We start from the raw sequence: 12,638 nt of genomic DNA on the forward strand, positions 1-12,638 counted from the left end.
ACTATGGAATTTGACTCAAGACTATGCTCAAGGTGCATATGCTGTAATTATTTCCAGCCTACCACATTGACATATGGCACCTGTTCCCAACACCACTTCCATGAACAGGACAATGTTCTACCGACTGCACCTTTGTACCATCACAGAGATTTTTAAAAACTGAGCAAAATCCTGAACGTTGTGGTGCCCACTTGGGTACAGGTTCATGGTATTGAGTCGAGGCTGATCCATACACTGCTGAGATGGACACGTTATCAAAATAAATGAAGATAGATTCGCAAAGTGAGTCCTCTATCACAAGCTGAAGAAACATTATAAAGACACTTTGGAGCAGATCCTGTTCTAGAGATCTATCAGCCTTGATGGATGGGGGAAGCTGGCAAGTGTCAATACAAAATAATGCAAAGCTGTTCAACTAGAGGTGCAAAGCTGCATTGAGGAAATAGAAGCAAAGTGCTCACAGCAAAAACTACAGCAACATCAACCAGTTGATTCCCAGCAGGCACATGGTAACTGTTGTGCATAGAGAAAGAGTCAGACTAAACACTGTGAGCTCAAAGTAAAGTGTGACCTTGGTCTTTTATTGCAGGTCTCCAGAGTGCCTCCCCAACCTGTGACGCCTCCTTAAATACCTTTGCTTCCAAGGGATTATGGGATCCCTTGGGACTCCAGGGGATGAGCCCTCTGGTGGCTGTACAGAGTAAATACAAGTCCACATATATAACAACACTCCCCCCGCCAAAATCAATAGTGTAACTATTTGCAATGTGAGTCAATCTGGGGCCCTTCTTGCCCTGGTTGATCCTCTCGGTGTGAAAGCTGGTGTTGTTGAATCATTTGTTGGACCCTCGCTGGGCTGGTGTGCAGCTGGCCTTGCTGGGCTGCCTGGTGTGTTGGGCCCTGCAGGGCTGCTGTGGATAAAGGGTTCTGCTTCGTGGTCAACCGTGGTGCCAGTTGCCACTGGTGTGTATGTTGGGGGATCAAAAAAGGTAGGGTCCAAGGTGGATTGCTCAGGATAGTCCGTGAATCTGATTTTGATTTGGTCCATGTGTTTCTGGTGAATGAGTCCATTTGAAACATAGAAACACAGGCCCCAAGTTTCCACATGATTTGCTCCTGATTTTTAGGAGCAACTGGTGTAGAACGGAGTATCTTAGAAATCGGAATTCTCCACATTTAGTTTTCTCCAGTTCTAGTCTGGTAGAACAGTTTCACTTTGGAACAGAATTTTTTTTTCAAAAGGGCGTGTCCGGCTACTGACACCTGATTTCAAAGTTTCCACAATGAAAACGTACTCCAAACTAACTTAGAATGGAGTAAATGAAGATTTTTGTACACTTGAAAAAACCTTATCTACACTTTAAAAAATCAGGCACAGGTTACAAATTAGGCGTAGGGAACGAGGTGGGGAGGGGGAGGGGGGGGAAGAGAAGTCATTAAATTCTACAATAAATCCTTAGTTATACTTATACAAATATTATACAAATAAATCCAACCTGAATAAAAATTTCTAAGCAAAGAAAAGATTAAATAAACCATGTTCCTACCTATGTGAAAGTGCTTCAGGCAGGCCTTTCAGGCAGCGGTGTGGCGTCAGTGTCTCGACGGCAGCGGCAGCAAGCTTCGAGCTGAGCTGCAGTGCTTGAGGCAGGCCTTCATTCTCTTCGTGGCTGGCCGCGAAGAAGCAGCACCGGACGGACCGAGGCCATTCGGCCATGAGATAGCAGCGGCATCAGTGGCTGGCCGGCAGCCGAAGAATCAACGCAGGACACACGCAGCTCATTAAGGTTCTTGAGGCCATTCGGCCACGCTTTAGGGGCGGCGTCAGTAGCTGGCCGGCAGCCAAAGTTACAGCAGCAGCCTTCGAGCTGTGAGGGGGACTGAGGCCATTTGGACAGGGAGAGGCAGCCACATCGACAGTTTTATATTTAAATTTGCAGAATGGGTGCTGCATTGTCAACACCACATATTATGCAATGGTTTGCCATCAATTCACTGCATAGGAGAGAATTGATTAGAGCTCACCGCACCAGGAACGTCGTAGCCCGTAGGTTGATGGGCAGGAGACCTTACCCACGTCGACAATATTGAACCAGGCGCTCGTACCTGGATATGAGCGAGGCTGATTGTGTGAAAAGGCTGCGTTTTCGCAGAGAAGTTGTCACTGAGATCTGTGATATGGTGAGAGCAGATTTGCAGCCCAGAAGCAGAAGGACAACTGCCTTGTCTGTTGAAGTGAAGGTAACAGCTGCACTTTCTTTCTGTGCCTCGGGATCGTTTCAGGCTACAACTGGAGATGTGTGTGCCATCTCTCAATGTGCAATACATGCCTGCGTTTACCAGGTCACGGCTGCACTTTATGCGCGAAGGAATGACTTCATCAATTTCCCAATGACCGCACAAGCGATCCATGAGAGGGCTGTGGGCTTCTTCAGGATTGCCGGCTTCCCAAAGGTACAGGGCTGCATTGATTGTACCCACATAGCCTTGCGAGCACCCGTGGAGGAATCTGAGCAGTACCGAAATAGCAAAGGTTTCCACTCTATCAATGTGCAGCTCGTGTGTGACGACAAGCAGCGCATCATGTCAGTCGATGCGAGATACCCTGGCAGCACCCACGATGCGTTCATCCTACGCGACAGCGTTCTATCTGACATGTTTCAGCAGCAGCCAGAAGGGCAGAGCTGGCTACTGGGAGACAAAGGGTACGGCCTGACCACCTTGCTCATGACGCCCATACACGTGACACGGACAGAAGCTGACCGTCAATACAACATGGCGCACATTGCGACGCGCAGCATCATTGAGAGGACCATTTGGCATATTGAAACAGCGATTCCGATGCCTGGACCATTCCGGAGGACAGTTGCAATACTCTCCTCAGATTGTCGGTCGCTTCACTGTTGTGTGCTGCATGCTTCATAACTTAGCCATCATGAGGCAGCAGGAGCTGGTAGTGGAACCCGAAGACCGACGTGAGGGTCCAGTACATGATGATAGTATTACGGAAGACCAGGATGTGGATGATAACGACAATCAGGAAAGCATGCAAGTGCCTGATGCCGGAGCACGAGGTCGGAGGAGGGACGTCCATCGTGCCCCTTTAACGATTGCTCGAGACTTGCGTCAGCAGCTCATCCGTGAATGCTTCAACTACTGATGCCTGAGGGCTCTGCGACCACTTTTGCATATGGACATGTTTATTCTTTGCAGTTGTTCCTACGTTGTGTTGTGTTAATGGAACATGAAACAGTTTTAATGAAAAAATATTTTATTGAAAAGTTAACGTCACTCTAATAAAATATTTGTTGTATCAAACTATACTTTTTAATATGACTCTTGAAGATCACTTAAAAACTTTAAGATCACTTATAAACTTGTAAAGTTACAAAAGTTACAAAACACTCTCTATGTGAAAAATTTTACACTCTAAGATCACTTACACTTCAAGATCACTTTTTAGATGCAAAATTAAATAATTTATAGAATGTGAGAGCATTTACACTATAAGATCACTTGAAAACCCTGAGATCACTTATATGTTGTAAAGTTACAAAACTTACAAAACAGTTTCATTGTGAAAAATCTTACACTCTGAAGAACACTTAAACTTCAGGATCACTTTTTAGGTGCAAAATTAAATAAGATACAAAAAAATGTGAGAGCATTTACACTATAAGATCATTTAAAAACCATAAGATCCCTTATAAGTTGTAAAGTTACAAAACTTACAAAACAATTTAAATTTGAAAAACGCTACTACAGCTACATCAAGAACAAGAACAAAAGCAGCAAAGAAAGGCTGTAACCATGTCTCATCCATATCTCAGTGAATGTTCACTTCCTCATGGGGGTGTCATTTGATTGGCTGGGCTGTGTGCCCTTATTGCAGCAGCTACCTCAACCAGGCCTTCCCTGATGGCCTGTGCCGACACTTGCATGCCCTCCCTGATGGCCTGTGCCGTAACTTGCATACCCTCCCTGATGGCTTGTGCCATCGATTGCACTCCCTCGGACATTCCCTCCCTAAGTTCCCGTGTCATTACTGCTATTTCTCCCGTCGGGACCGTCAACTCTTCACCTACTGCATTGACGCCACCGATGAGTGATCGGGTAAGCCTATTGGTCTCCATACCCAATGCCACAACCTAAGCCGCATCTGTTGCACGCTGCATCTCATGAGAGCGTGTCTCCAATCTCCTTCTCCTCTGCCTGGGTCTGCCTCGTGGTACCACTACACAGGGAGGCGCGGGCTGGGACTGTGGGACGCTCTGTGTTCCAGACGGCTGAACTGGAGGGAGAGGCTCGGGCTGGAATGGTGGGATGCTCTGTGTTGCAGACAGCAGAACTAGAGGGAGAGGCTCGGGCTGGAACGGTAGGACGCTTGGTGTTCCAGACGACAACACTCGAGTGCGAGCCGTGGGCTGGGATGTTGGACGAATGGGTGTAAACTGCTCCATGATATCAGCAGCAACACTGGGACCCAAAGCGTCGGAATCAAAACCATAGTAGGAGGAACCAGAACCTATGCGAGAGGGAGGCGCAGGCTGGAATGGTAGTGCACTGACTGTAGAATGCTGCATTATACCAGCAGCACCACTGGGACCCACAACATCGGAAGCGAAACCATGGAAGGTGGAACCAAGACCTATGCTAGGGGTTGAAACTCTGATGCCCCTTGATGGGGGCTCATAAACATTAAATTGGAAGCTCTCCCCTGCAGACATTTCAGTCATCGCTGCCATCATCCAGTCTGGATCATCCGCATCTGGTTGTACTGGTTCTTGTTCTGTACCCTCAGGATCCTCAGGGTTGGCAGCAGCAGCATCATCATCATCATCATCATGTTCTGCAAAATACATCAGAACAGACAAATGTTTAACAGCAAGGGAGGGGCCCGGGTGGGTGGCATGAGTACTCTCACACATAGCAGGCCAGGCAGCAGGTTGATTTAAAGAGCCATGATGCATTTTCAGAACTTACCCTCTTCCTCACGTGCGGGCCCAGTTTGTACTGTACCGATTGCTTTACTCCATGTCCGACTCATCATAGCAGCTACCCTTTGTTCCAAGGGTGTCAGTTGTTGCAGATTGGGCGTGCCTCCTCCTGTCCGAGTTGCCTCCCTTTTGTTGTGGGCCAATTTCTTCCACAAAGAGTAAAATATAACTTTTTACAGAGTGTGTCAGTCTGCAAGGTGGGACATACAGATAGCCAGGTTACAATTACGATTAAATTAAAAATGGAAAATATTACTTGCACTAACTACTTGACCAAGGTCGTGCCATTTCTTTTTACACTGACTTATAGATCTCCTGGTATGCACCACTGCGCAGTAATCTTCTGCAACTTGGTTCCAGCGTTTCTTCATTTCTTTTGGTGGCACTTTTATGCGACCTCTGTTGCTGGTATCTAGCTCTTGCCATCTCTGCTCAATTACGTTGACTAATATCTCCACTTCCTCATGCAAGAAATTCTTTGTTCTTGGTGGATGTTGATCCATTGCAAAGTTGAATTGGCACTCTTATTTCTCCAAACACACAGTCCTTAATTTGCAGGCACCGGTTCTGCAAGTTTAGCAGTGAAAAGCTGAACTCATTGATTTCAGCAGGTGATTTATTCAGCAGTGCTGCTAAAAGCACTCCCTCACACACAGAAATATCAAGAAAATTAAAATACAAGCCTTTGCAGGGGTCGAAGAAACAAATTTTCACTTTTTCTGCAGCACTTTTAAAAATGGCCGAGTGCCAATTTTTCCTTCCGACTGCGCGTGCGTGAACGCTCCAACGCGCACGCACAGGGTTGCCGGCACCAAGAAGCCTCACTTCAATTGTACCCGCCCCTCCTACTTACAAAATCGGCGCGAGTGGTAGGCTCCACCCGCTGTGCGCTGCGCCAAGCAGACATCGAGCTCCAAGGAGCTCGAGAATACCACACTTTTTTTCCAGCGCTGTTTTCGGCGCGAAAACAGGCGCCCAGCTCTGAGGTGCACCTTTTTCGCCGCGTGTGGAAACTTGGGGCCACAGAAACAAAGAAAATAGTTGCAGGAGTAGGCCATTCGGCCCTTCGAGCCTGCACCACCATTCAATAAGATCATGGCTGATCATTCACCTCAGTACCCCTTTCCTGCTTTCTCTCCATACCCCTTTATCCCTTTAGCCGTAAGGGCCACATCTAACTCCCTCTTGAATATATCCAACAAACTGGCATCAAAAACTCTGCGGTAGGGAATTCCACCGGTTAACAACTCTCTGAGTAAAGAAGTTTCTCCTCATCTCAGTCCTAAATGGCTTACCCTTTATCCTTAGACTGTGTCCCCTGCTTCTGGACTTCCCCAACATCGGGAACATTCTTCCTACATCTAACCTGTCCAGTCCCGTCAGAATCTTAAATGTTTCTATGAGATCCCCTCTCATCCTTCTAAACTCCAGTCGATCCAGTCTCTCCTCATATGTCAGTCCTGCCATCCCGGGAATCAGTCTGGTGAACCTTCGCTGCAATCCCTCAATAGCAAGAACGTCCTTCCTCAGATTAGGAGACCAAAACTGAACACAATATTCCAGGTGAGGCCTCACCAAGGCCCTATACAACTGCAGTAAGACCTCCCTGCTCCTATACTCAAATCCCCTAGTTATGAAGGCCACCATACCATTTGCCTTCTTCACCGCCTGCTGTACCTGCATGCCAACTTTCAATGACTGATGTACCATGACACCCAGGTGTCACCCATTTGTGTTAACACATGTTGAACCATCTGATCTCATTTTTTCCCCAGATTTAAGATTGATGAAAGCCCTGCTCTAAGAGGTAGTGAGTGTATGACTAAACTGGTGATAAACTTCATCAAAGTTTGATCCGAAACATCCTGCTCTCCTCTTTGGCCATGACAGTGCCGGGAAGCCACTTGGGACCTTGCCCATAATTTAATACAAACACAGGATCATTGATTTCAATCTCGCTATCATGGTATGCACGTTGTTGAAGCCGTCTGCTCTCTACTTGTTCATGTAGATCAGGGTGAACTAACGAGAGCCTTGTCTGAAGTGCTCTTTTCATGAGCAGTTCAGCAGGTGGGATCCCAGTAAGTGAGTGGGGTCTCATGTGGTAGCTAAGCAGGACTCGGGATTGTAAGGGGTTCTCGGGGAGTGTTGTTGTGCCTTGGGTGTCTCTCTCTGGGTTTCTGCCCTCACAGCTTATGCCTGGTCTGTGGGGTACCCTGAGTGCTGCAAGAGCATCCCTGGAGAGACTGTGTCCACAGCTTATGAAGGGGGTTTTGAGACTCGTGCGTCCCCACAGCTTATGACTAGCCTGTGAGGCACCTGTGAATGTCAAACACTCCTAACCCCTTCTTCTCTAGCCTGTGACACACAGTTAAGCATTTTCGAGGTGCTCCTAGCTTCCCTTACACTGTTCTGACATAAGAGTCACGATCAGGAGATGTAATACAATAGAACTGAGACAAGGTAATTCCAAGAGGAACTTAGGCTTCCAATTTATTTGACAAGGTGTATCTCAACAAACAGCAATACACCAACACAACAACCCCCCTAAATCCCACTAAACGGACACAACGAAAATCTTTACACAAGTTTAGCAGTACAATGCCCAACCTCCCACCTTTCCTGGCCTAACTGAGTTGGGAGTTCCGGGGACCAGAGGTTATACTCACTACTGTGCCTTCTGCAGTCTGGTGGTTTGTTTCTTCTATCTTCGGTGTCTTCGGACACTGGTTTTCCTTCAGTGTCGAGAGGCTTGCTGGTTGTTGGATCACGAGAGCAGGGAACCACACACAATGCGTCAGAAACCCAGATATAGCCAGATTATCCAGTCCGCCTCTCGTGCTGAAATCGATCCTTCTCATTGGTGGGCTTTGTGATTTTGAAAAATGCAGCAGTTTTAGATTATTGCGGGGTTTTTTTTCCACTGATGTTAACCTATTCAAGGTTTGAGTGGGTGTTAATTGCGTTGGCCTTCTGTAGCCAATGTGTAGGCCCTTGGTTTGTTTTGGGTTCCCTAGTTTTCTGAAGGTCTGCATAATTTCCTTCCATACTGTAAACATGGGGAAGACAATAGCCCGATAATGGCGATGAGTCAGTCCCACAGTTTTCGAGCAAGTGCTCTCCCATTGGCTTGAAAGCTCCATGCTTCAGGCTGACTCTGTCCCACCATTGGCCCTCCGGTGTCCTCCCCCGTCCAATCACTGCTCTGCCAAGATCAAACCGTCTCGGTTTCAATTCACAGCACAGACCGATCCCACAGCCCTTTTCCTACTGGGTAAAATGAGGGGGTTTTCGTCCCTCCTACATAATCCCCCGTCTGACACAGTCAGACACCACTCGAGTGTGTCAAAGTTCAGGGTGGTGAGAAAACCCTTGGTCTCCCACGTCCCTCTTGAGCTTTCTGAGCCACCACCACCGTCCCAGAGGTATGTCCCCTTGGCAAGTTAGGCATACCTTCCTGCCTTCTGTCACTCTCACTTTGGAAGTGGCCACAGTGATCTCCGGGCAGGGGATGGAGGCCTTTCGGTAGGTAAAGTCCTTATGGTTGGAGTACTTGGTGGAGTTCGATCCCAACCACCCAGGCCATCTCCCCTCGTGGGAGTAGGTGACCCGACCATCCGCCGCCGGAATCCCTTCTCCTGTGGTCACTGTCGGTGCTCTGCCCCCAGAGCCATCGAAAACCAGAGAGTCCTCGGTGTCCCCTCAGTGCCCGGTGCAGATCCTTAGCGATACCAGCATCACTAACGTCCAGTAGGGAGGTGTTGACATCTGAAAGGCAAGAAGAACATGGCCTTGCCTTGAGAGACCTCTCCAGGCTCGGCCCGCGTAACATGTTCCAAACACAAAAATGCTGTACCCAACCGTCACTGCCTTACCTAAACACATATGCACAAGGTAACAAAACAGGAAGGGAAAATATATACACCGCCACCCGTCCCCGGGTGGCCAGGCTACATCCTGTCACTGTACAGCATCGTCGACCACTCGGCTGACCGTACCCTGGGGGTCAGGATACCCTCCGCTGAGGAGCTCGTATAGTCCCCCTTAATGAGTCTTGTGCTGCCCTCCAAGGCTCTTCCGAGCCCAGGATAATCGGTGGGAGACCCTTGCTAACGCAACAGAGCACCCTCCCTGTTGTCTTTCGCCTTCTCGGTCTGGGGCGGGGAGCTAAGTAAACAGGGGACCACGGCGCCCTGGGCTGTGGCACTCTGTCACTCCTCCTTACTGTCAGTGCAGAGTCTCACGTTATGGGCTGCAACGCTATCTCCTCCACCTCTTGGGCTAGCCCCAGCTAATCCACCATGGGAGGTTCAGCTTCCCCTCGGACCTTGCTAATGGTAGAGCCTTTCTCCCTACATCTGTTAGTGGGCTGGAAACCTATACCCAGTGGTGGGATAGCCTTACTGGAGCAGTGAATCATCCCCGGCTGTAGAGCTTCGGGGCCTGCTGCCTCCTCCAGAGCCTCCAAATCCCCCAGTGCCTGATTCCCTTCCCTTGCTCGTCCCCTCTATTTTTTACCTCTTTTGGGGTCAAACAATTTATACTGATTAATGTGATACCACTTCACCCGACGAGGCAATTGAACCGCATAGACCATAGGGCTAGCCTTGTCGACTGTGCTGTATGGTCCCATATTCAGTGGTTCAAATACCCCGACCCGGGCGAAGCTTCTCACCATCACTGGTCGCCCACCTCCCAATCATGGTGACTGCAGGGTTCCAGCAGCAGCCGATTGGCACGGTGCTGTTTACCCATGTTGTTGGCCGCCTGCCAGTGAATCTGTTGAAGCTGTTCGAACACATTCCTGATGAAGCGATCCCGGTTCACCTCTCGAAGCTGCCCTTCGGTGAGAACCGGCGCCAACACATGCACTGGGGTTCTCATGATCGGGCCAGTCATCAGCTCATGGGGTGAGTACCCTGTGCTCTTTGACTGACTGGCCCGGATTCCCATGAGGACCAACGGTAAGACCTCCACCCACTTGTTCGGTGAGTCTCCCGTCTCCTTGCGCAGCCTTTCCTTTAAGGTCTGTTCAGGCGTTCTACAGGGCCTGAGGACTGAGGGTTGTAGGCGACATGCCATTTGGCTCTTATCCCCAGCACCATTAGGGTGGCCTGCATCACCTGGCCGGTGAAATGGCTTCCCCGGTCGGACTCCACGATTTGAGGTAGACGCCACCGGGAGAACACCTCCCTCACCAGGATTTTTGCAGTCTCCACGGCGGTAGCTGTTCGGCAAGGGAAGGCTTCCACCCAATTGGAAAACACATCCACCAGGACGAGGCAGTATTTATAACCTCCCTGGGCGGCCGGTAGGGGTCCGATGTAGTCGATCTGGATCGACTGCCATGGTCCCTCTACCCGCCTGACGTGTCCCATAGACACCTTCCTTTTCTGAGGATCTGGGTTGTTTGCAGCACAAACCAGACAGCCCGCACAGAAGTTGCAGATGTCTTCCCGGAGGCCTGACCACTACCCTGCCTTTTCTACCCGTTGCCAGGTAGATTCCGGCCCAGGGTGTCCCGCACCTGGACCCTCATGGGCCAGCTGAAGGAATTCCCTCCGGTGTTGTGGTGGCACTATCCATTTGTCCCCTTTAAACAACATGCCTTCCCGCACAGCAATATCTGCAGCACTGTATGGGCCATCCACCTTTTCCCCCCCTTTTGATAGCAGCCAAGGCAGCGTTCAGGACCGTATCTTGCATCTGGACTACTTTAAGGTCCGGGGCCGCAGCCGGCCCTACGCTCCCTTGTGTCCCTGGCTTGCTTCTTGCTGCTGCTATCCTGCCTGCCTCGTATGGGTCCCATGGGCGACCTGTATGAGCACCTTCCCTTGCCAGCAGGTCTGCCTGCTGGTTACCTTCCCCCCGTGGCTCAGTTTTGGAGTGGGCCTTTACCTTATGGATATATACATCCCCGGTTTCTCCCATTGCAGCCACGATCTTTTCTAGCAGGGGTTTGGTCACAAGGGGCTTCCCAACCGCAGAGGTGTACCCCCGGCGTGACCAAATCGGCAGATACTCTGTACACGAATTGCAAGTGAACATGCTGTCAGAGCAAATCGTGTATGGGGTAGGGAATTCCCCGGGGTGTGTGACCACATACATCACCGCCGAGAGTTCCGCCTGCTGGGCGCTCAGGGTGCATGGGAGTTTAAGAGCCAAGGCAATCCCTGCCTTGAGATCCCAAACTCCGCAGCCCGTGAGTCTTGTACCCGTGGACACTGACCTGGAGCCATCAACGTAGATCTCGCGGCCTGTGGGGTGTATCCCTGCCCAAAATCCAAAGTTGATGTCCCAGTCCGAGAGGCAGAAGTTCCTGGCGTTGGTGAGGCCTATAAAAGGCCCAGCGGCAGCGAGAGACAGCGGCAGTCCGAGAGGCGGGAGTTCCTGGCTTTGGTGAGGCCTATAAAAGGCCCAGCGGCAGCGAGAGGCCTACCTGTGCAGCTACAGCAGGGAGAGAAGGCAAAAAAGAAGTAGAAAGAAATCAAAAGGTGACGTCACAGCCAAGAGGGTAAGTGATTGGCTGGTGATTGGTGAGTAGTTTTTCTTTTTTCTCTTCTATATCAGTGAGTAACTGTTAACATTATTGTTGCCAATTTAAGTGTATCTAAGGGTTAAGTCATGGCAGGAGAGCTCGGTCACATGATATGCTCCTCCTGTACCATGTGGGAAGTCAGGGATGACTCCAGTGTCCCTGACGACTATGTGTGCAGGAAGTGTATCCACCTCCAGCTCCTGACGGTCTGCGTTGCGGAGTTGGAGCTGAGGGTGGCTTCACTGTGGAGCATCCACGATGCTGAGAATGACGTGAGTATCACGTGTAGCGAGTTGGTCGTACTGCAGGGAAAGGGTCCACAGCCAGATAGGGAATGGAAGACCAACAGGAAGAACAGTGCAAGGAAGGTAGTGCAGGAGTCCCCAGTGGTCATCCCCCTGAAAAACAGATACACTGCTTTGGGTACTGTTGAGGGGCATGACTCATCAGGGGAGGGCAGCAGCAGCCAAGTTCATGGCACCGTGGCTGGCTCTGTTGCACAGGAGGGCAGGAAAAAGAGTGGGAGAGCGATAGTGATAGGGGATTCAATTGTAAGGGGAATAGATAGGCGTTTCTGCGGCCACAACCGAGACTCCAGGATGGTATGTTGCCTTCCTGGTGCAAGGGTCAAGGATGTCTCGGAGCGGGTGCAGGACATTCTAAAAAGGGAGGGAGATCAGCCAGTTGTCGTGGTGCACATTGGTACCAACGACATAGGTAAAAAAAGGGATGAGGTCCTACGAAACGAATTTAAGGAGCTAGGAGCTAAATTAAAAAGTAGGACCTCAAAAGTAGTAATCTCGGGATTTCTACCAATGCCACGTGATAATCAGAGTAGGAATCGCAGGATAGCGCAGATGAATACGTGGCTTGAGCAGTGGTGCAGCAGGGAGGGATTCAAATTCCTGGGGCATTGGAACCGGTTCTGGGGGAGGTGGGACCAGTACAAACCGGACGGTCTGCACCTGGGCAGGACCGGAACCAATGTCCTAGGGGAAGTGTTTGCTAGTGCTGTTGGGGAGGATTTAAACTAATATGGCAGGGGGATGGGAACCAATGCAGGGAGACAGAGGGAAACAAAAAGGAGGCAAAAGCAAAAGACA

This window comes from Pristiophorus japonicus, chromosome 3 (assembly GCF_044704955.1).
Source record: "Pristiophorus japonicus isolate sPriJap1 chromosome 3, sPriJap1.hap1, whole genome shotgun sequence".
In the NCBI taxonomy this organism is placed as follows: Eukaryota; Metazoa; Chordata; class Chondrichthyes; family Pristiophoridae; genus Pristiophorus; species Pristiophorus japonicus.